The 24,727-nt window shown below is 42.5% G+C and overlaps 1 protein-coding gene and 1 long non-coding RNA gene across 3 annotated transcripts in view; both read left to right on the top strand.

Moving 5' to 3' along the window:
• The first annotated feature begins 471 nt into the window (after nucleotides 1-471).
• LOC131479827 (uncharacterized) lies at nucleotides 472-12,413 on the top strand. Its single transcript, XR_009245122.1, has 3 exons — nucleotides 472-616; nucleotides 11,456-11,634; nucleotides 12,246-12,413. It is a non-coding gene; the product is annotated as an uncharacterized LOC131479827 (long non-coding RNA).
• A 10,751-nt stretch (nucleotides 12,414-23,164) lies between these two features.
• The window catches only part of ROPN1 (rhophilin associated tail protein 1), a 49,230-nt gene continuing 47,667 nt past the window's right edge, over nucleotides 23,165-24,727 (top strand). Inside the window, exon 1 of one of the 2 annotated variants that reach the window (XM_058661990.1) lies at nucleotides 23,165-23,358. The gene's annotated coding sequence lies outside the window, so the exon portion shown is untranslated. The remainder of the gene's footprint in view (nucleotides 23,359-24,727) is intronic. The other variant, XM_058661989.1, reaches the window with a different exon arrangement.

The raw sequence follows: 24,727 nt of genomic DNA, 5'->3' as shown, positions 1-24,727 counted from the left end.
TTTCTCTCTTTATAACTGTGACTTTCAAATTCTAAAAAATATACATTTTTTAAAAATTTTAAAAATTAGCTAAGAATTATCTCAAATATCTACACATGAATTTCAAAAAATTAGAAAAAAGGAAAAATATGAAATGGTTATGTTTTTTCTGTTTTTCATATTTGAATGAATTCACTGCTTCCTGGTACATTCATTTCCTATTGCTGCTGTATGGAATCAGTACAAACTTACTGCTTTAAAACAGTGTAAGTTCATTGTCGAGTAGTTCTGTAGCTAAGAGTCAAAATGTTGGCAGAGTTGGGCTCTCCTCTGAAGACCTTTGCAGAGAAGCTGTTTGCTGGTCGTTTCCTCATCTCAGGGCTCTCCTACATCTGCAAAGTTAACAAGTATGTGTCTAGCCCTCGTGCATCTCCTTCTGTCAGTCTGACCTTCTCTCTGCTTGTCTCTTCTTCCTTTCAGGACCTTGACGATTACATTGGGCCACCTGTGTAATTTCTTGATTTTGAAATCAGCTGATTACAGATCTTAACTCCATCTGCAACCTTAAATCCCTGTGGCCATGTAAATTTACATATAAATTCACAGGTTCTACAGATGAGGATCCAGCTATATTTGGGTCAGTTATTCCCCCACCACACATGGAAAATAGTGAAAAAAATAACATATTCTATTTTATTGTGAGTCAGGTATTCAGCCAAGCAATAATGATGAATATTGAGTGCTCCTATGTGCCAAATCTCTGTTACAAGGGCTGAAAACCCAGTAGGATCAGGAATTGGGAGGTTGGGATATTCCCTTACCCATCTCTACTAACCAAAATTCTCATTCCAGCTTATTTTAGCTAAGGGATAAATGAGAAGTAATATGATTAAGCTATTCTTATTACAATGTCATTGGCTAGCCCAAGGTAACCCTCTGTAAGAGACATTCTTTCCAAAAGAACTGCCCTTACCCAGTACTTCTTAGAACTCAGCAGGCATACAGACAACCTGGGATACTAGCATAAACAGTTTTGATTCAGCATACATGGGGAAGGACCCAAGACATCACTTCTCTGATGAACGTGCAAATGAGGCTGATACAGCCTGTTTAGGAGTATACTTGAGGGAATAAGACCTAAATTCAAATGAAACTGGTCCTAAAAAATTGTCAGTATGACCCTGCCACCAACCAACCCTTCTGATTTTTCCTTTCTAAGACACCGTTACTGTGACAAAACACCAATGTAAGAAAGGACACTCTGGTAATGGCCTTCATGCCCCATTCCTACCCTCCCAGGAAATTCTGATTAAGATTCATATTGATCAGGCCAGGCACTATAGCTTAAGTGGTTGTATCATCACATCACATGTGCTGGGATCCCATATGGATGTCTGTTTGTCTACTGGCAGTTCTACTTCTCATCCTGTGCCAGCATAGGGGGACCTGGAAGAAGCTCCTGGCTCCTGGATTTGAATCAACTAAGCTCCAGCAATTGCAGCCACTTCCAGTAAAAATATAGAATCTTATAAAACAAAGAATATCCTCAAATGGTTGTTTATTTTGTTGTTGCTGAGCTTCTGAAGTGCTTTGTAAATCCTGTATATTAATTCCTTATTCATTGTGTAATATGCAAAGATATTTCCCATTCTGTTGGTTGCTTCTTCACTTTGTTGGTCATCTCCTTTGCTGTACAGAAGCTTCTTAGTTTAATGTAGTCCCATTTGTTTATTTTCGCTTTGACTGCCTGTGCTTTTGGTGATTTATTTTAGGAAGTCTTTCCCAATTCCTATATCCTGGGGAGTGCTTCCTATGTTTTCCTCTAATAGTTAGGTGGCATCTGAGTGCAGATTTAGGTCCTTGATCCATTCGGAGCTTATTTTCGCATGAAGTAACAGGTGGGGGGGTCTTGTTTCTTAACTCTGCAGACTGCTATCCAATTGTCCCAACAGCATTTGTTGAGGAGATCAGACTTTTCCCCTGGATTATTTTCAGGTATATTGTCAAAGACTAATTGGTTATACATGTGTGGGTTCCATTCTGGGATTTCTATTCTGTTCCATTGATCTTCTTCTCTGTTTCTGTACCAGTACCAGACTGTTTGATGCCCACTGTGGTACAACTACTACATGAAATACTACTCAGCCATTAAAAAGAAAGAAATTCTATCATTTACAACCAAATTGTCCCAACTAGAGACCATTATGCTCAGTGAAACAAATCACTCCCAAAAGGACAAACATCATATGTTCTTTCTGATATAAGGCAACCTTCATGCAAAATACGAGATCAATAACCATTTCAATACCGTTTTTATTACCTCTCAGGGGGGTTGATATTTTTGCTTTTATTTTCATTCATTCAAAAAAAGTTTTTGTTTTACTTATGAATTTCATCACAGATTCATAGGTCATACAATAGCATCGTTTGCTTCAGAAAGTTCTTCAAATTTCTTTTTCATTTCTTCAGTGACACATTGGTCATTTTGAAGCATGTTATTCAATTTCATGACATTGTAAATTTTTTAACTTTACTTCTGTTGTTGATTTTGTTTTATCGTTTTTCACTTAAGGGAATGTGTAGTAACCATGTAGTAGAGACTATCATACATAGATATGAAGGTACAGTGCAGTGTGTATATCTACTTGCAAATCAAAGATGGACTCCCAATAAAACTGTTGAATGTATCTTGACAATAGGGTGCTGGACTTTTTGCCATTGTTTCTGCCTACAATGTCAGGATACACTTAAATCGCAGAATGATTGATTGAAGACGAATTGTGAAGGACTATACTATTGTAATGACATGGGGGAAAATAGTGGGGGGGGGGGGCGGCAGGGATTTGAGGAGGGGGAAGAGAAATCCCAGAGCCTATGGAACTGTATCATGGAATAATAAAATGAACAAACCAAATTTTAAAAAAAGAATAAAGAAAAATCATTTTAAAAGAAAAGATTCACATTAGCCCCTGGTAGGAGTGTATCGTTTATAATCCTTGACATAACATTGAGTCTCCTGACTCTTAGGTCAGGACTTGCAACATCAAAGATTGATACTCCCAGGCAGTGACAGAGGCTCAGTACAGGGATTCATACCTACTGTCAGAAATGTGTATGATTTAGCATCACTAGGAATATCTTTAGATGGATCACCTGAGGTATCTGAGGATTCCCCTACTAAACAAAGTGATAGAGACTGATAAGCGTCAACATTCTCTAAAGGGGTGGGGTTTTAAACACAAAGTGAGAGGCCTTAGAACGTCCACAGGTCATCTGCAGAAACCTTATTGGGGCCTCAAGGGAACACGAAGTCGCCTAAGAAATTACCTTTGTAAAGGTCAAGGACCAATGGAACACGTGTGATTGTATCAAAGTGAAATTATGTACTCTGTAAGGTATAAGAAAGCAAACGCCAATATACATCATATGAATAATGAGTTTGGGCATACCACTTGATGTTGCACTTAAATTTTTTTTCATTTTAAAAAATGTTTAAATATTTTTATTGACATATCATTATGCATGTTTGTGGATGATATTCTGATTCAGGTATACATTGTATGGTTAAATTAAGATGATTACCATACCATAGTTTAATTACAATTAAACTTTAATTGTTTGTTTTATGATTAGGTGCCTTGAAATCCTCTTTTATAACTATTTTCCAATCTACAATGCACTACTATTACCAAACGTCATCCTAATACACAATGCATCATTAGAATTTATTCCTTCCACATAGCTAGCATTATACCCATTGTTCTCTCTACTCTCTTCAGCTTCTGGTAACCATCATTTTACTTTCAACTTCTATGAGATCAACTTTCTAGTTTCCACATATGACTAAGATCATGTGGTACTTTGTCTTTCTGTGTCTGGCTTATTTCACTTAGCAGGATGTCTTCCAGGTCCATCTATATTATTGCACATGACAGGATTTAATCTTTGGGGTGATAAAAATAGTATTCTACTATGTGAAAACACCACATTTTCTTTATCTGTTCATCTATTGGTGGGCATTTAGGTTGATTCCATATGAATTTTGGAATTGACCTCAAAAATCCTCGAATAGTCACATCAGTCTCTAGCAAACAGAGCAAAACTGGAAGAATAACAATGGTTTCAAAATATACTACAAAGCTATAATCAAAACAGCATGCTAGTAGCATAACAAAGAAGGTTAGACTAATACCCCAGAATAGAGAGCCCAGAAATAAACCGATGTGCTCACAGCCAGCTGGTCTTCGAGAATGTGCCAAGAACACACAATAGGGAGAGAACAATCTTTCCAACAATGGCACTAGAAAAAAATGGATATCCATACATATACAAGATAACAAACCTAGACCCCTATCTCTCATCACACTCACAAATTAATTCAAAATAAAGAAACTAAGAAACTACTAGAAGAAAACACAGGGGAAACGCTACTGAACATTGATCTGGACAAGGAATTTTTAGACAAAAATCTCCAAAGCAGAGATTTGGTGTGAATCTCAACATGGATGAACTTGGATGTACACTAAGGATGTACACTCAAATCCTGTCTTGAGCTCAGCAAGGCTGGTAAAGTGGAACCATATCTAAGGTCCCCTATCTTTATTGTAAATGAATTTCATCTCCTTGATACTGTTATGACAGCATCTTCCAAAAAGTTTCCTTGAGAAACCTACATTTCTCATGATCTCTACACAACCTTACCTTTTTAGCATGCGTTGATATCTGCTAAGAATGTGCTTGTGTGGTCCAACACAGCTGGAGCTCCCCCACTCAAGCATGGCAGATCTAAACCTGGCACTCTTACACTTCAGAGATGATGGAGGCTTTGACCTGTACCTTATACTACAATGCATACTCTGGCTGGACCAGGACTTCAAGTTCTCAATTCATCCAGTGTCTAAGCTGGATGACCTCTATGAGAGCTGTTCCCTGTTACAGAATTAGATCAGAGATTACTATTTCCCCACCCCTTTCCCAACCCTATGTGTTCATCCAAGTATAAAGTGTAGAATTTTATACCAGGCAGCTGCTTTTTAGTACTTATTCATCACTGTATAAACACTGAAGTCAAGGTAAGGGATATATAGATAAAGATAAAAGAGGCAGTGGGGGCTGGCACAATAGCTCAACAGGATGGTCCTCCACCTATAAGTATCATCATCCCATCTGGACACCAGTTCATGTCTTGACTGCTCTACTTCCCATCCAACTGCCTTATTATGGCCTAGGAAAGCAGCAGAATATGGCACAAGGTCATGAGCCCTGCATCCAAGTGGAAGATCCACAAGAAGCTTCTGGTTTCTGGCTTCAGACGGGCTCTGCTCCAGCCATAGCAGCCAGTTGAGGAGTGAACCAATGGATGAAGGATTTTTGCTTCTCTATCTCTTCTTCTCTCTGTAAATCTGCCTTTCCAATAAATAATAAGTCTCTTTTTTTTTTTTAAAGAAAAAGAGGCAGTTGGTAGCAGAGTGTATATTCAAACCCAGGTTGCAGAGGTTGGTCAGGTCGCTTATTCAAGGTGACATGTCTATTGATCAAGATGACATGTCTATTCAATATCAAGCTGAGACTAGAACGCACCTTCTACTGCAAGACCTTTTCCACCACAGCCTCCTTCAAGCAGTACTGAAACACGTGAAAAAGAAAGAACACTTACTTTAAAAAGTAAGAAAACATTTACTTTTTTATTTGAAAAACTGATAGAGAGAGAGGGCGAGAGAGCTTTCTCAGCTCTGGTTATCACTAAATGGCTGTAATAGCCAGAGCTGGGTTAATCCAAAGCCATGAGCCAGGAGCTTCCTCTAGGTCTTTCACAAAGGGTACAGGGGTCCAAGGCCTTGGGCCATCCTCTGAAACTTTCTCAGGCCATTTGCAGGGAGCTGGATCAGAAGTGAAGCAGAAGAGACCCCAACTGATATTAGATGTTACTCCAGCACTACTGGCAGAGAAATAACTTGCTTTGCACCCTTACTGGCGCCCCAGAATGTTCTCACATTTGATGGAAGAACACTCCGTTGTGAATTCAGCAGTACTTCTGAAGATACCTCAAGGGCTGAGGGTAAAGAATGCTTATTGGAAAAGGTAAATGGAGTGTAATCAGTCCCATTTTCTGTAACTATCACAAAACACTGAGGCTGGGCACTTTATTAAACAGATATTTGAGGTGAGTGCAATCAAGTGGATGAATGATCACTCGGGCAACATGTTTCTCATATCAAGTCCCAGTTCTGCTCCTGCCTCCAGCTTCTTGCTAACACAGGAAGTTGGTGGGGATGGCTCAACAAGTTGGATTCCAGCCGCACCAAGTGGGATACAGTCACTGCCCTTGCAGGCATTGGAGAGTGAACTAGCAAAGGCGATTGCCTTCTCTGTGTGCGTCCCTCTCTCTGTCACTGTGTGTCTGTGTGTGTGCTCTATGTTTCTGCCTTTCAGATGCATTGGATGAGTAAGATTTTTTTTTAACCAGGTTCATGTATCCCACTGTTGTGGAGGTTAAAGAGCATGGTATTAACAACTTATGGCTTAGGTGAGGGTCTCATGGCAGATGGCATGGCAACACGTGTCTGTGAGAGGGAGCATTCACATGGTAAAACAGGAAGCAAGGAGAGAATCAAGATGGCAGAATAGGGTAAAGACATGTTTAAACAGATGGAAAAACATTTAATCAGGATGAAGCAGAGAGGATATATTTCAGGAAATAGGAAAGGACAGAACAACAGCAGAGGGATACCTTGAGACTGTCAGACACAGGAAAGCAGCGGACACAACGGTGTGGTGTTGCAGTCACTGATACTCCAGCGGCATTCAGCTAACAGCAATCTGAACTCCACCAGCAGCTGGAACTCCACCAGCAACCAGGTGGGAAGGGACTTTCACTGGGAGCTTGGAAGGTGAACCCAGACAAAGAACTGTCCGTTCTGCTGGTCCGTTTGATTTGACCAAGAGCAGAGACAGAGCAGCAGATCCCAGACGGACAGTGCGAGAACAAGGTGGGTTTCATAGCCAAGTCAGTCCCCTAGAGCTGAATTGGGCACCATTTTGTTTAAGGAGGCAAAGGCAAGGGAAAGGATTGAGCATACGCTGAGCTGGGAGTGAACTCATTTCTGACTCAGTGAACTGCAGCAACATGGCATTCTACGGATTCCACCCAAGACAGTTCTGGGTAGCCCTCGGATCTGACGTCCAGCATATCAAGAACTGTAGTAGTGGCACATCAGGTGTCATTTTGTGCACTGTGGCAATCGCTTTAGGACTGCAGGGGACAACAGTGAACTGCGCATGTGCTGAGCTCACGAGGACTCGCTGAATTCCATGGATTGCACTGGTCCCGCAGGAAAATAATACCGACTGTGGCATCGTACCGGTCTAAATAGGTCCATGTGGCATCCAGACCTAGCGTGCAACAGGTTCCAACAAGATCAGCGCCACCAACAACCTAACTATATAGGACACCTAGTGTCTCTCTAATCCTGGGACCTACTCCACCCAGAAGTGTGAGAAAGGTTGCAGAGACAACGGTGCAGCCTCAGCACGGTATCACAGGACATGGAGAATGGTGAGCCAAGAGCTGGGGCTGTGAAGACTACGGTGGAAATCTGACGTAAGAACCCAGACCTGGAACTCTCTGGAGGTTGTGGCACAAGTGGCTGCAAGCAAAAAGTTGTGTACCAACCGCAATAAGTAAAATCGCACTATAGACCTGTGGGTGACAGAGCTTAGAAACCTACCCCAAGGAGAAGACTCTGCTAACCAGAAGTACAATGATCAAGAGCAAAAGAAGAGACAAAGGAACAATGAATATTAATGAAAACTCCTCTGCAAAGGAGCGAAACCCTATGCCAATCTCAGAGTTAACTGAGGAAGACATCGAGAAAATGGGGCACACAGAATCCATAAGACTCATTTTAAAGATTCTGATCGAAAATGAGAAGCTCATGCAAGAGTTCAAAGAATTTAAGGAAGCAATAAAGCAAATCAAGGCTGATATATCAGAAATTAAGAACACAGTAGAGCAAATTAAGAGTACAGTGGAGAGCCTCCAAAATAGAATGAAGCAAGCAGAAGAAAGAATCTCAGCATTGGAAGATAGTTCCTGTCATCAGGGGGAAGCAAACAAAAAGCTGGAAGTAGAGCTGGATCAGGCCAAAAAAAGTATTCAAGAATTGAAAGACACTATTAAGAGGCCAAATCTAAGAGTTATGGGAGTCCCAGAAGGTGCAGAAAGAGAAGCTGAGTTTGCAAATGTATTTAATGAAATAATAAAGGAAAATTTCCCTAATCTAGAGGAAGAATTGGGAAACAAGTTCCAGGAGGGGCACAGAACTCCCAACAGGCTTGATCAAAAGAGATCTTCACCACAACATATGATCATCAAGCTCTCTTCAATTGAACATAAGGAAAAGATCCTTAAATGTGCACGTGAAAAAAATCAATTGACATATAAAGGAATGCCAGTTAAGCTCACAGGAGATCTCTCACAGGAAACTCTACAGGCAAGAAGAGAATGGAGTGACATATTCCAGATTCTAAAAGAAAAAATTCTCGGCCTAGGATAACATATCCAGCAAAGCTTTCTTTTGTCTTTGAAAATGAAATAAAATTCTTCCACAGTCAAGAAAAGTTAAAAGAATTTGCTTCTTCCAAACCTGCCTTACAAGTGATACTTTAAGATGTTCTCTTGGCAGAGAAGAGGAATAGCACCTACCAAAACCAAAGGCAGATGACAATGACAACAGAAGTCTAAACCAATGAACAACCAATTGCTAAAATGACAGGACCAACGTAACACCCATGTATATTAAACTCTGAATGTAAATGGCTTAAGCTCAATCAAACATCATAGATTAGTAGACTGGATTAAAAAACAAAACCCATCTGTTTATTGTCTGGAGGAGACACACTTCACCAACAAAAATCAGCAGAAACTATATTGCATGGGTTTTGTTGTTTTCTGTTGGTTTCATCTCTTCAAAACACTTCCTTTGGATTAAATCATTCAATGACTCATAGATCATGCAGTGGCATCATTTTCTTCAAGAAAGTTCTTGATTTTCATTTCTTCAGCTATATGTTAGTCATTTAATAGCATGTTATTTAACTTCTTAGTGTTGTTAATTTCTTTTTTCTCCCTGATGACGATTTTGTTTTTTGGCTCTTCATTTAAGGGGATGTATAGTAGCTGTGTAATAGAGACTAACATATCTAGTAAATTCATGTCATTATTTTCATGGCATTGTAAATTTCTACTTTTCTTTCTATTGTTGGGTTTGTATCATGACTTTTAATTTAAGGGGTTGTACAGTAGCTGTGAAATGGAGACTAACATCCGGATGTGAGGATGTAGTGTGGTATGCATTTCTGCTTCCAGACAAAGATGGACTTACAATGAAACTGTTTACTATATCTTGACAATACGATTCTGGACTCTCTGCCATTGTCCATGCCCGCAATGATGGACATATGACTGAGTATGAAGAACTATATGTTAGTAATGATAAAGAGGAACTAGGTTAATAATAATAAAATGTATAAAAAAACAGGAAGCAAGACTGGAGCAATCTTGCTGCTTTTATAATAGTCCACACCTGTGGGGAGGACTGAGATCCCACAGAACTCCATGAACTTCTTTCCAGAGTGAGGTTTCCAATGGACTTTCTGATGTCTCTATGTCAGCTCTGCAATGTTATCACTATCGAACACATGAACCCTTGAGGGACAAACAATATCCCAGCCACAGTATGGGACTACCTTGGAATGTCTGGTACAGGCATGGGTCTTTTCTCTTCAAGTCCTAACCAGCCTTCCCACCTAATTCCATTTTTATGGCTTAAGCTTTTTAATTCATTTCCTGCCCAGTCTATCTGGCCATATGTTATTACTATCTGCTATTTTAAGTTTCTCTCCAGCTGGGTGAATCTTCATTCTTCACTCTTTGTACTAGTACTGTTTCTGTTTTGTTCTGCTTGTTTGTTTTTATTTCCTTTTATCTGTTCACGGGGCAACTTACCCTACTACCTTTCTGTTGACATCACTTTTCCTTCTTTCCATCTCTACACTTTCCACCACTTTCAGACTTTCCATTTCTTCCCCTCTCTTCCACTTCTCTGTGAGTGATGGCTCCTGAGCATCTTGCTTCCACCAAACCTGGCTGGGCTTTTTCTTCCTTTGCTGACGTTAGAGGTGGAGGGGGGGAGCCATGAAAGCCCCAAATGCCATATTCCATCTTATTTCCTATTTCTAACACATATCCTATTTATAATTCTGCCTCCTTCAATAGCAGATTGACACAGCACTCTGCTTGGTTCCCAGAATAAATTCAAGAATGCAAGGCAAGTCCAGGCTCCCAGGACTTTTGTGCTGTCAGGCATTCGTCAGGATTTCTGCGGACACCTGTGCTGCTCTGAGCCATCTCCACTGTCCCGGAAACTCCTTTCATACAGGATTTTCTACCTGGCACATTTCCTTTCTTGATCATTTCTGGACTAAGTTTATATTAAAGGTTGTTTTTATTTCTCAAGCATACAGTGTGCCATTAAAGATACTTTGGAAATACTTGATGAGTTAGCGAATGAATGCTGGAATGTAAAATGATAAGTCATAAACCAGGTTTGTGGGAAGCCAGTCTGGAATTATAGTTAATTCATAAAGTGAACAATACAAGTAAAACTTTACATTTTAAACTTAGAAATTAATTTCATGTCATATCCAATATCTTTGACGTCCTCATCACCAAATCATAAAATTTGCATGAAGGGATAATACAGTCAGTATCTTTCACTTTATCACTGTACTTTGTAATTTTTGTCTTTATATAGCCTCTGAAATGGATGTTATCCACATTTTGTGGGTTAAAAAAACTGAGAGGTGAACAGCTTATCATAGTTGATGTAAGTGGTGAGTTAAAAAGTAGATCTGATACAAGTCTGCCTGACTTGAAAGTTCACTTTAAATACTAAAAAGGACTTAAGGTAAAACAGACTGTTGATTCCTGGTCCCATCTGTGAGTCCCTCAACAATTTCTTTTCGGTTGGATGCTAGTATGAGTTTAAACGCTTGTTGAATTAAATGATTAAACGCATTATTTAGATTCTGATATTGTTCTAATATGCAAGCTTTGTCATAGACACTTGAGAGGAAACCCAAAATTAAGCTTTGGGAGGTTGTCAGAGGAGGTTGCACAAGCCAGTGTTCTATTTACAACAAAGACGTGGGATAGTATCTTAGCAAGCAAGATTTAAGTAACAAGGAAAGGAACCATGGTAAGAGATTGGGCCAAGACACTGAGGGAGACTAGAGGTTTATAGATGATTAAGCCAGAGACGAGTGGCTGCAGCTCCTGTGAGCTTATGACAAGAAAAAGAAGAGGCCATATGCAGAAGCCGCCCAGTTAGCATCCTCTCTATGGTAATGTGGGGTTTTTAGTTTCTCTGATTGCTCTCTGATGCGTAGCTCTAATTGTATCTTTGCTTTTGTGTAGAGAATAGAATCGTGTTCCCAAGAGCATTTCTGGGAACACTCCCTGCCAGCCTGACATACAAATAGGATCCAACAGAAGCGCCTGCTTCACAGGTGAACACAGCAAGAAGAGATGAGAGAGCACTACAGCCACCAAAGGTCCTGAGCTGAGTGCAGATCTCATGGCCCTCTGGCTTTCTTGTGAGCATTGTGAACAAGAGCAATGTTACTCAGAGCTTGATGAGGCAACTGTCTTCAGGGGAGGGTTATGTGGGATTGCAAAACTTTTACCCTCTGAACAAGCTGTTCCACCCACAGGAGATTCCATGCTATGGCTCAACTCATATCACAGTTAACAGATTCATCCATTGCTGTCCTCAAATTACATGCATGTTTTTACACAACTGAGGTTACACTGTAACTAAATTTTTGAAATCCGCCCCTTTCAGTCAGCATTGTAACTTACAGACATTGGAGAGAAAGGTGTTCTAGTAAAACAAAACAAATAAACAACCTTATACAGCCAAAGGAGATATTAAGTATAAATGAAAGCAACAGCAACATCAGGTGTTGCCGAGGTGGTTTCTGGGAGCTTGAATGTACCCTACCCCATGGTGTCACCCACACATTTATCCAACTTCATGGCAGCACTTGGATCTGGGAAATAAAATTAAGGGAGTTAGTCTTCTTTTAGGAAAAACTCTCCCAACTTCTTGTGTTTTGTAAGTTTCATAATAGGCCAGTATCACTTTATAAAAAGAAAAAAAGAAGGATTTCAAGTATGTTTTCTCTTTCTGTTGCCACAAAAGCAGCAAAGCATTAGCAGCTGGATCAGCTACAGAAGAGCAAGTCACCCAGGTTCATGTCATCATGCATTAGGCTCCCCATCTGGGAAATGGGCCCATCATCCTGGAACCTCCAAGAACAAAGATATGAATACCATCTGCGCTGTACAGAGAATGTGACATCACCCAAGAACAGGGTGAAGAGGTGAGTCGCACATATCCGGGAAGCGACCGAGCTCTAGATCTGTGGCTGCACAGCCCTCTTAGCTCCTCCAGCTTCTTAGAGGAAGTCTATTCATTCACCTTATTTTTCAGCATAATCTCTCCCAACTCAGGCATCATTAACCTCAAAGGCGTCTTTATTTGGAAAAAAGAATTAAGCTACTTGTCCCCCTTGTGGGTGGCAGGATCCAAGCACTTCAGCCATCTTCCACTGCTTTACCTGAGCACATCAGCAGGGAGATGGGTTAGAAGTGAAGCAGACAGACTCTAAGCAGCACTCATATAACCCACTGCACCTGAATGCCAGCCCCAAGCTACCACTTAACCATCAGACACAGGAGACATCAGAATCTAGGAAATAAAATACTTCCAGAAGTGTACAAAAGTGATTTAATGTATAATATTAATGTCTTTGTCATACACTCAGAAAACATGTTTTTACATTTTTAATAGAACAGCAGCCTGTAAAGAAAATAAAGTGCCTCAAACCCATGAAAATCAAGATATGGCAGAGGTCACTTAGCCTACATCCACTTCATATTTTCTGGGCCCTTCTGTGAAGTCATCAAGGTAAACTGTGAACTGAAATGCCCATGGTTCCCCTCTGCTCACCTTCTACATCATCCTGGAAGAGAGGAACGAAAATTTGGTTCTACATTGCTAGCCCAGCCATAACTGGAGCCATGAGGTTAAGCAAAGACCCCACACAGGACTTTGGCAGATGGAAGCCTGATTAATAGACAGCAGAAGAACATTTTAAATTATGCACATAAATAACCATCCCAGCACTGAAAGGACAAGAAACAAACTCAAGGAAATGACTTGGTATTTCCTCTTTTTAGTGGGAATGGTTCCCCCTCACTTCTTGGGATAAAGCTTCTGCAAAATGCGAACATCTCCTTTCATAACTGGTCCTTTTAAGTTAGAGTTATGAATAAATAAAGACAATATGCAAACCATTTGCTTACCTCCCTGTGTTTCCTCGGGATTCCCAAAGGAGGCACTCACACCCATTTTCATATCATTAAATATTAAAATAAAAATCCATGGAAGCTAATCAAGGGACCAAAAAGGTATTTTTAAGCATATATTTGGGCACAGTATAACCCAAAGTCTTTAAGCTTGGGGCACAAGAATGTTTACTGCAATAGGATAACTCAGCACAGAGCTTTGAAGGAAGAGAATATTGGTTTCCAGGGAGCAAGTCCACACAAAAACCTCCAATTTCAGTTAGAGTTCCTCATTCAGCAGCCATAAACCCACAGAATGTCATCAAGAATTGGGATGTAAACAAAACGCAGAGTACAAGCCACCAAACTCAAAGCCCATGCCTTGGGTGGTTTTGAAACTTTATGGGAAATGTTCCTGAGTTCAAATAATGGTGACACAGGAAAAAAATCTCTAAGTTCTTTTTGCCTAAGAAATCAGGTGATTCTTCTATCCATTTTATCACAGGCGTCCTGGGTCGCTACACCAGGAGAGTATAAATGATGAACCAAGCAGCCCCAGCTCACAAGAGTTTACCAAAAGGTTAGAAAACCTGGGAAACAGAAGGGAGTTCCACAACATCCATGGAAAAGGTTCTTATGAACAGCTGACACATGGACTTCAAGATTTTTTGTACCAAAATAACCATATCTTTTCATTCCATTTGTCCATGAGTGTCTCAAGTACTCTGTGCTAGGTGTTAACAGATCCCAGCCATCCTGGGGCATATGTGCTGCATGGCGGGTGTGTTCCCGACAGCAAGTTCCACATGGGAGCCAAGAGAGTGCTCAAGGGACTGAGTGTCCTTGAGGATCCAGCTGGAAGTACATGGCACACCATGAGTGTAACTAAGGAACTAGTTCCCGAGGTGTGGGCAGAGTTAAATAACCTAATTACAGGAATGATCCCACAACTAACGATACTGGGAAGCTGTTAGGATCCTTGTATCTGAAAGAGCAGGGGAGGGGGTCATGTCACTGGAGTCCCATGAGAACTGGTGTCATGGAAGAGAGGATGCTGGACAGGAACCATACAGGCAAGGCAGGAAGCTCAGAGTGAGCGCTGGAGTGAATATACAATCTCTTGCTTACACCTTCCAGATACTGTGGAGCAAGGGAGCCCATGAGGCACAATTCCAAAGCGTAGACAAAGGCAGGGGAGATGAGCAAGTGGACCTGAGGGGGCACATGGAGACTAATTCATCACACAGGCTGGAGATCTCACTCTGGGGCTTAAGAAATGGGGGGACTAATTATCATAAAAAAAGAAACAGGAGATCATGCTCAGCAAGGCAGAGATGTGCATATAGGAAGTGAGGAGTAATTCTTTTTTTCAGCAAGGAAGTGATATAAGCATTTCCAAGAAGAGCAAGCCTGTGTTTTTTCAGGATGCTTGGAGGAGTGGACACAGCTCAAAATTTCCCCCATTGTGGCATAGATGATATCTTTGTTGGGGTACACTGTCCTGTGCTTTGTAGAAGGATCAGCACCATCCCTGGCTTCTACCCACTCTGTGCTACTAGCAACCTGCTTCCAGTTGCAATCAGTGAAAAAGTCATCAGAAATTGTCAGAAGTTCCCTGTGAAAACTAAGGAAGTCATGATCAGAAAACAGCTGAGCGCTCCAACTTTGTGGCACAATGGGATAAGCTGTCACCTGAGACTCTGGCATCCCATATGAGGACCAATTCAAGTCCTAGATGCTCCACTTCCAGTCTATCTTCCTGCTCACACACCTAGAAAGGCAGCAGAGGATGACTCAAGTGCTTGGTCCCTGTATACACATGGGAAACCTGGAAGCAGCTCCTGGCTTCTGACTCCTGACTCCTGGCTTTAGATCAGCTCAGCTCCAGCTATTGTGCACATTTGAGGAGTTTACTTAGGGATGGAAGATTTCTTTTTCTCTCTTTCTCTCCCTCTTTTTCTGTAACTGTGTTCTGAATAAATGAATAGATTTAAAAAGGAAAACAGCTGATAGACAATACAGACTTGATATGCTAAGGGGTTTAAACAGTGTGGAGCAGACAGACTGGCAAGGAAAGCACACATGGTGCAGACCCTGTAGAAAAGGAACAGAAAAGGTGAGTGGGGAAAGACAGAAGCAGGTGGTTGAACGGGACTTTTAGGTTTGTGGCAAGATAACAGGGAGAAGGCTGTCTCTACTACAGCACTGGGGTGGCTGAGGCTGGCCTAGGGAAGGGTGATCTGTCTTTCATGAACATGTTTGGAGGGAGTCTAGGAATTTAGACCAATTGAGAAGGGCCTGAGATCACAGGTATAGATTTGAGTCATCTGTACAGATCGACAGCTGAAGAACTCCATCCAGAGAAAAATAGCAGCTCCCAGAAGGAAAGGTAGAGAAAAGCCAAAGAGTATGTTTTTTTTTTCTTTCCTTCTCTCTCTTTTTTTTTAGGGTGTGGGGGGTGGGCAGGGGAGGAAGGGAGTGTTGTGTATATTTAGAAGATGAATAATGCGGGATGGAAATAGAAGGCTCTGGAGGCAGGAAAACCACGCAGATTTCTGAGGGGTGAGAGTGGGCTGAAGTCCAGCCCCTGCCCCATATGCCCAGTCATACAGCCAAGGGGCTGCCTCAGTCCTGCCGGGCGACCCTCCCCAAGATGCACAGATATGCTATACACATACAGACTGGGCACAGCCGTGGGACTCAACAAAGCACTCCAGAAGACACAAGTGTAAAATGGGAAGAGCCTTTTACATCTCTCCACCCAATAGCTAATGTTCCTTAAAAAAAAAAAAATCACTCAGAAGTAGAGTTAGAGAAGTAGACTGGTTAAGAAGCTATGCTGCTGATGTGGAATACTTGGCTTGTTCTTCATGGGTGAGAGGCCATAGAAGGCATTGCTTCCCAGAAGGAAGAGTTGTCGTTAGAAGCAGGAGAGAGGAGGGGTTCAGAGTCCTGAGGCCACAGTGCTGCTGTTGTCTCAGTGGCAGAGGACGTGGAGACCCGTGTCATTCTCCCTTACAAAGAGGCAGAACTCGGAGACAACCCCCGAGACTCCCACTGTGGGGGTACATGCCCCTGCAAGTGTGGCTGGGAATAGGATGGGAGATGGCTCCTCTCCGTCTCATTACATGGCACAGAGGAACTTTCAGACACGGTCAAGGTTCCTGATCAATTGTCCTTGAGTAAGTCAAAGAGAGGTCATTCTGAGTGGGTCTGACCTAATCAGGTAGATTTTTGTTTTGTAAAAAGTTTTAAATTATTTGCTTTTTATTTATTTAGGGTGAGAGAGAGATTCATCAATTGATTCACACCTCCCTCCACCACCACCACCAAATACAACATGTAAGCCTAGCATCTTGGAAGCCAGGAGTCTGAAACTCAATCAGGGTTTCCCATATGGATGGCGAGAACCAAACTATTTGAACCACCACCACTGCCTCCAAGGATACTCATTAGCAGAAACCCAGAACAGGAAGTGAAACTGGGACTCAAACCTGAGCACTGGGATATGGCATTCTGCACCACACAGCTGCTCCCAGGTGAAAGTTTTTAAACAAATAAGAGGCAATGGTGGGTGCCTGTGCTCGCTGGGAAGGAAACATCAGTGAGAAGGCCATGAAATGGGGGCATAACAGGGCCTTCCAGTATCTGAAAGCAGTTCCTTACCAACAAATAGCCAATAGGGAAAGACTTCAGTTCCCAGACAGCAAAAGGTCCAACTCTGCCAACAACCAGCAGTGAGCATGGGAAAACAGCCCAAGCCTCCCATGAGGTCACAGGCCAGCCCACACTGGAGTGGAACTGGTGACATACTCAGCAGAAGACCCAGCTGGCAGTCACCCCAATTGCTGTATCACAGAAACTGAGATTGTACATGTGTTGTTTGAAGCTACTAGACGTGTGTTCATTTACTATGCAGCAAGTAAAATTAGTGCATCAAGGAAGAAACTGCACACACAGAATGAACTGGCTTTACCAGGCAACTGACAACTCTGCCCCACAGTGCAGCCACAGGTGCATGGGACCTGAGCCAGATCTGGACCCAGTCCCAGCTCCTATGGTAATCTAAGCAGACCTCAGCACTTAAAATAACACAGAACAGGGAGAGAACTTTCTTCATGAGATCAGACCTGGTGTCAAAAGATCACTATGTGCAGCAAGACTGAGACAGTAATGGCCCCGATGCCAGCTAGCATTCTTACCCTGTGTAGCATCAGACCCACAGCTGCTTGACTCCTGGGACACTGAACCAGCAAAATGAATGGATATGGAAGCATCATTTCTCAGAAGGAGCTCTTGAGAGGCCAGTGCCATGGCAAAGCAGATTAATCCTCTACCTGCACCACCAACATCCCAGCTGCTCCTCTTCTCACCCACCTTTCTTCTAATCTGCCTGGGAAGGCATCAAAAGATGCCCCACAGTAGAGACCTGGTAGAAGCTCTTGGCTCTTGGCTTTGGCCTGGTCTATACCTGGCCATGGTGGTCATTTGGAGAGTGAACCAGCTGATGAAAGATCTGTTTCTCCCTCTGCTATTCTGCCTTTCAAATAAACAGGTGTTTTTAAAAAGAAAAATTTATCACCACAGATGTCAAAGCTCCAAGACACTAGATCTCTGATCTTTCTTCTATAGAAGCAAAAAGAAAACAAACAGAAAACATAGTATGCAGTGATAGTAAAGCAAGAAAGGAGTTGGAAGGGGATGCTAGTGCCAGAAGAGTCAGAGAACACTGATGAATGACGCGTGTGGCTCTCTGGGGAAATTATGTTCCAGCAGTGGAAACTCCAGTGCAAGAGCCCTGAGGCAGGAGCGGTAGGCACAGGAAGGCTGGAGGGAGATGAAAAAGGAGAAACAGAGAAAATTATGGGCTCAGAGTGCTTAAGGGCTTTGCATGTCACTTTAATGTTTTTACTTTAAGGTACAAGCCACAAAAATGGAGAAAATGCAAATATGCATCCTAAAATTCAAAGGCTACTGCTTTGCCTAAAGACGACTTCTCCATGAATATTGTTATTGATTCCTTTCTGTATTATTTACACACACCCCATGAGCCCAGAGCCTTGTTTTTCTCCCCAGGGATGCAACTGCAATGTACAAACCTCCAGCCTCTCCTACTCTTCCCAGCACAGCCTTGCTGCTGAGGTCCTTCACTAATTCCTGGAAGTCCCTCCACAGAGCTTACAAGAAGGCCTGCGAATGACCTTTCTTTCAATCCCAGATCTCACTCATGGACAAGTAGTCATTCCCATGCAGGATTTCCAGGCGTGTGAAGACCGGCAGGATTTTCACAAACACCAGTAGAGTGGCCCCTTAACAAAGGGATGACAGCAGATTGCGTGGAAAAACCTATGTACGTACACACACACACATACACACAGACACACACCAAAACCCAACTCCCCACTGGTTCACTGAGGCTTGAAATTTCTTTCAGGAGAGACAATGGTTTTCATCTCACAACCAGAGAAAGCTTTGAATGCTCTGGAGGAGCCAGCTTGATGCTTTAGACCAACACATCCTACTGTGTAAATGCAGTGAGACTGGATGTTGCAGTGGGCACTTGTAGAAGGGATGTGACTTGACAAGCAGAGTAGCAAAGAAAGAAGGTACAGGAACTTAAAAAAGAAACAGCTTGGAAAACAAGATGGCAGAATAGGGTAAGGACACGTTTATACAGATGGAAAAACATTTAACCAGGATGAAGCAGAGAGGACATATTTCAGGAAATAGGAAAGGACAGAACAACAGCAGAGGGATACCTTGAGACTGACAGACACAGGAAAGCAGTGGACACAACGGTGTGGTGTTGCAGAAACTGATATTCCAGCTAACAGCAATCTGAACTCCACCAGCAGCCGGAACTCCACCAGCAACCAGGTGGGAAGGGACTTTCACTGGGAGCTTGGAAGGTGAACCCAGACAAAGAACTGTCCGTTCTGCTGGTCCGTTTGATTTGACCAAGAGCAGAGACAGAGCAGCAGATCTCAGATGGGCAGTGTGAGAACAGAGTGGATTTCACAGCCAAGTCTGTCCCCTAGAGCTGAATTGGGCGCCATTTTGTGTAAGGAGGCAAAGGCAAGGGAAAGGATTGAGCATACGCTGAGCTGGGAGTGAACTCATTTCTGACTCAGTGAACTGCAACGACGTGGCATTCTATGGATTCCACCCAAGACAGTTCTGGGTAGCCCTCGGATCTGACGTCCAGCATATCAAGAACTGTAGTAGTGGCACATCAGGTGCCATTTTGTGCACTGTGGCAATCGCTTTGGGACTGCAGGGGACAACAGTGAACTGCGCATGTGCTGATCTCGCAAGAACTTGCTGAATTCTGTGGATTGCACTATCCCACAGGAAAATAATGCCGACTGTGGCATTGTACCGGTCTAAATAGGTCTGTGTGGCACCCAGACCTAATGTCCAACAGGTTCCGACAAGATCAGCGCCACCAACAACCTAACTATATAGGACACCTAGTGTCTCTCTAATCCTGAGACCTACTCCACCCAGAAGTGTGAGAAAGGTTGCAGAAACAACGGTGCAGCCTCAGCACGGTATCACAAGAGGTGGTGAGTGGTGAGCCAAGAGCTGGGGCTGTGAAGACTACGGTGGAAATCTGACGTAAGAACCCAGACCTGGAACTCTCTGGAGGTTGTGGCACAAGTGGTTGCAAGCAAAAAGTTGTGTACCAACCGCAATAAGTAAAATCGCACTATAGACCTGTGGGTGACAGAGCTTAGAAACCTGCCCCAAGGAGAAGACTCTGCTAACCAGAAGTACAATGATCAAGAGCAAAAGAAGAGACAAAGGAACAATGAATATTATCGAAAACTCTCCGGCAAGGGAGCAAAACCCTATGCCAATCTCAGAGTTAACTGAGGAAGACATCGAGAAAATGGGGCACACAGAATCCATAAGACTCATTTTAAAGATTCTGATCGAAAACGAGAAGCTCATGCAAGAGTTCAAAGAATTTAAGGAAGCAATAAAGCAAATCAAGGCTGGTATATCAGAAATTAAGAACACAGTAGAGCAAATTAAGAGTACAGTAGAGAGTCTCCAAAATAGAGTGAAGCAAGCAGAAGAAAGAATCTCAGCATTGGAAGATAGTTCCTGTCATCAGGGGGAAGCAAACAAAAAGCTGGAAGTAGAGCTGAATCAGGCCAAAAAAAGTATTCAAGAATTGAAAGACACTATTAAGAGGCCAAATCTAAGAGTTATGGGAGTCCCAGAAGGTGCAGAAAGAGAAGCTGAGTTTGCAAATGTATTTAATGAAATAATAAAGGAAAATTTCCCTAATCTAGAGGAAGAATTGGGAAACAAGTTCCAGGAGGGGCACAGAACTCCCAACAGGCTTGATCAAAAGAGATCTTCACCACAACATATGATCATCAAGCTCTCTTCAATTGAACATAAGGAAAAGATCCTTAAATGTGCACGTGAAAAAAATCAATTGACATATAAAGGAAAGCCAATTAAGCTCACAGGAGATCTCTCACAGGAAACTCTACAGGCAAGAAGAAAATGGAGTGACATATTCCAGATTCTAAAAGAAAAAAATTCTCGGCCTAGGATAACATATCCAGCAAAGCTTTCTTTTGTCTTTGAAAATGAAATAAAATTCTTCCACAGTCAAGAAAAGTTAAAAGAATTTGCTTCTTCCAAACCTGTCCTACAAATGATACTTCAAGTTGTTCTCTTGGCAGAGAAGAGGAATAGCACCTACCAAAACCAAAGGCAGATGACAATGACAACAGAAGTCTAAACCAATGAACAACCAATTGCTAAAATGACAGGACCAACGTAACACCCATGTATATTAAACTCTGAATGTAAATGGCTTAAGCTTAATCAAACATCATAGATTAGTACACTTGATTAAAAAACAAAACCCATCTGTTTATTGTCTGGAGGAGACACACTTCAACAAAGATTAGCGGAAACTATATCACATGGGTTTTGTTATTCTCTGTTAGTTTTATCTCTTCAAAACACTTCCTTTGGATTAAATCATTCAATGACTCGTAGATCATGCAGTGGCATCATTTTCTTCAAGAAAGTTCTTGATTTTCATTTCTTCAGCTATACATTAGTGATTTAATATCATGTTATTTAACTTCTTAGTGTTGTTAATTTCTTTTTTCTTCCTGTTGTTGATTTTGTTTTTTGGCTCTTCATTTAAGGGGATGTATAGTAGTTGTGTAATGGAGACTGTCACATCTAGTAACATGTCATTTAACTTCAGGCATTGTAAATTTCTATTTGTTGATTTTGTATCATGACTTTTAATTTAATGGGATGTACAGTAGTTGAGTAATGGAGACTCATATCTAGTAACATGTCATTTAACTTCATGGCATTGTAAATTTCCTCTTTTCTTTGTATTGTTGATTTTGAAACATGACTTTTCATTTAAGGGGATGTACAGTAGCTGTGAAATGGAGACTAACATCTGGATGTGAGGATGTAGTGTGGTATGCATTTCTGCTTCCAGACAAAAATGGACTTACAATGAAACTGTTTACTGTATCTTGACAATAGGATTCTGGATTCTTTGCCATTATCCATGCTCGCAATGATGGACATATGACTAAGTATGAAGAACTATATGTTAGTAATGATATAGAGGAACTGGGGGGGAGGGAACTGGGGAGGGGATAAGGGAATATGAAACTGTACTATAAAATAATAATAATAATAATAAAATGGATAAAAAAGAAATGTATGAAACATCAGATATGAAAAACAGAAAACAAAAAAGAACCAGCTTGAAATTGGAAGACCTGAAGTTTGATTTGTCCCTACTGCCAGCTGTCTCAACCCTGTTTCCTTGCTTCTAATTGAAGGTGATATCTACTTTCAGACTTACTGGGAGCCTTTGATGCCATGGTATTTGTGACAGTGCCTCAGCTCAGTGCCCATTTCTGAGCAATGTGTATGTTCATGTTTCCCTATGGGCCCCAGGCACCAGTGGCTCTGTTCTCATGCATCCGGATTCCATCCTCCTTGCTTAGCATTATAAAGGTTAACAGGGAAGAATCAGGAACCACCAACCAGGATTCCAATCCCAGGTCTATCACTTATGGAAACAAGTTACTATGCCTAATATACTTGGATCTGTTCCTGAAGAAAAATCAAAAACCTGCAAAAAAGGAAAAACAAAAGTCTGCAAGAAGTGTTTGCTACTGTTTACCACAAGGACTTCCTACCTGTCCACTTGGCCCAAACCCCACGATCATGGGAGCTGTGGCATCATGGGGTAAAGCTGCCACCTGTGGTGGCAGCATCCCATATAGGTGCTGGTTCTATTCCTGGCTGCTCCACTTCTTTTCCAGCTTTCTCCTGATGCATCTGGGAAAACCACGGAGGATGGCCCAAGTGCTTAGATCCTACACCCACGTGGGATACCTGGAAAAAGCGCCTGACTCCTGGCTTTATCCTGACTCAGGTGAGCCATTTATGGCCATTGAGGAATGACCCATTGATAGAAGCACGCTCTCTCCCTCTCTGCTTTTCAACTAAATAAATCAATCTAAATTAATTAATGAATTTAAAAAAATATCACGGAGTTGCGGCTACACCTCTGGCTCACTCAAAGAAACCCCAATGCCCGTGGCTACTTGTACCCCTGGATTCCCAGAGCCCTGCCCCACAAAGTCCGGCGCAATTCTCAGTCTCTCACAACCCAGCCCTGGCAGGATCAGGGGACTTCACTCTGCAGGCAGAGCTGGCAGAGAGGAGGCTCTGTGACGCGCCACACTGTGCTGCCGGTTGCCAGGAGACAGCGACGCGCCCACAAAGCCCGAGGCGCCTAGCTCGGGTCCCTTCCTGCCTGCTCGCCTTTCCTGCCCAGGTTCCGCTGCTGTCCTGCCCAAGGTGCGAGGCCCTGCAGCTCTCCCCACACCTGCTGCCTGAGGCCGGGCGTAAAGCGTCGCCTGCAGCCAACCAGCCAGTTTGGGACCGCACCTGAGGTAGTAGTACCGCAGAAGGGAAGTGGAACGAGGGTGGGAGGTAAGAAGGACCTTCCTTACAGCCCTGCTTGTTCAAGGAGGCAGTGAGATTCGCCTATCCAGGTAGCATCTCTTTCCCGCCAAACTGTGTGCGTGAGCATGGAAACCCGGGAGGGGAAAGGACCCTGAAATATATAGTTTCATGGCTTATTATATGAAAGGCAATGACTTGTAAACAGCAGAATCTGGAATCTGAGCTTCACCAAGCAGCCAAACCTCTGCTCTTTCATCTGTAGTGCAGATGATCTCCATGACGACCAATTGGGCTGGTTAGCATCATACAGTCATTCATTTCTACGGATACTTCCAAGGATAATGTGTTTCAGGCAATGGATTGGGCATTGGAATTCTATAATGAACCAGGGAGGACTATTTCCTCTGGTTGTTTCTGCAGTGTATCAGTGGAGGCATATGGTGCTACACACGCACTCACAATCCCACCACCATTGTAAACTGAGCTGAGCTATGTGCAGGTAAGGGAAGGTAGGTAAGCATGGCTGGGAAAGGATGTGATGGAACTGACCAGAGAAGTTAGGGCAGGTTGAGAAGAGGTCAATCGAAACAATTGATCTCTGGGGTTGTGGAGGGTTAGTCCTTCCAAGCAAGAGGAACCACATGTGCAAACCCCTCCACCTCCTATGCCAGTCCCGAGCAAGGCTGTGCCTTACCTGGTCCTTGATTCCATTGAAACTGTCTGGAGATTCATTCGTGGACCTTTCATTAACAGAACTTAAGCTTTGGTTAGCTTGTACCAATGAAACCAAACTCAAGCTTCCAGAAACAAGCCTATCATATGTACTTTAAAAGAGAGAGAGAGAGAGAGAGAGAGAGAGAGAGACAGATTGATTTATTTTCACTGGAAAGGCAGATTTACAGAGTGAAGGACAGACAGACAGATCTTCCACCTACTGGTTCACTCTCCAAATGGCTGCAATGGCCAGAACTGAGCCAATCCAAAGTCAGGAGCCAGAAGACTCTTCCAGTTCTGCTATGCGGGTGCAGGGTCCCAAGGCTACTGCTTTCCCAGGTCACAAGCAGGGAGCTGGATGGGAAGTGGAGCAGTCAGGACATAAACTGGCAACCATATAGGATACCAGGACTTGGAGGAGGTAGAGGATTAGCAAGTTGAACCAATGCTGCAACCCCCTATCATGTGTACTTGTAAGACCTGTATTCTTCAGTACTTAGCAAGTATGTGAGGCCTTGTGATTCCACACGGGGAGGTACATAGATTTTACTCAGGAAATAGTGGTGTGAGCATTCGGGGGGGGAGGTGCTGGGAGGGTGAACCTTGGTGTGGGGATTTGAAGGAAGCCTACTGTATCAAGAG

The sequence above is a fragment of the Ochotona princeps genome, chromosome 3 (genome assembly GCF_030435755.1).
Source record: "Ochotona princeps isolate mOchPri1 chromosome 3, mOchPri1.hap1, whole genome shotgun sequence".
In the NCBI taxonomy this organism is placed as follows: Eukaryota; Metazoa; Chordata; class Mammalia; order Lagomorpha; family Ochotonidae; genus Ochotona; species Ochotona princeps.
This window is presented reverse-complemented; position numbering and strand designations above follow the sequence as displayed.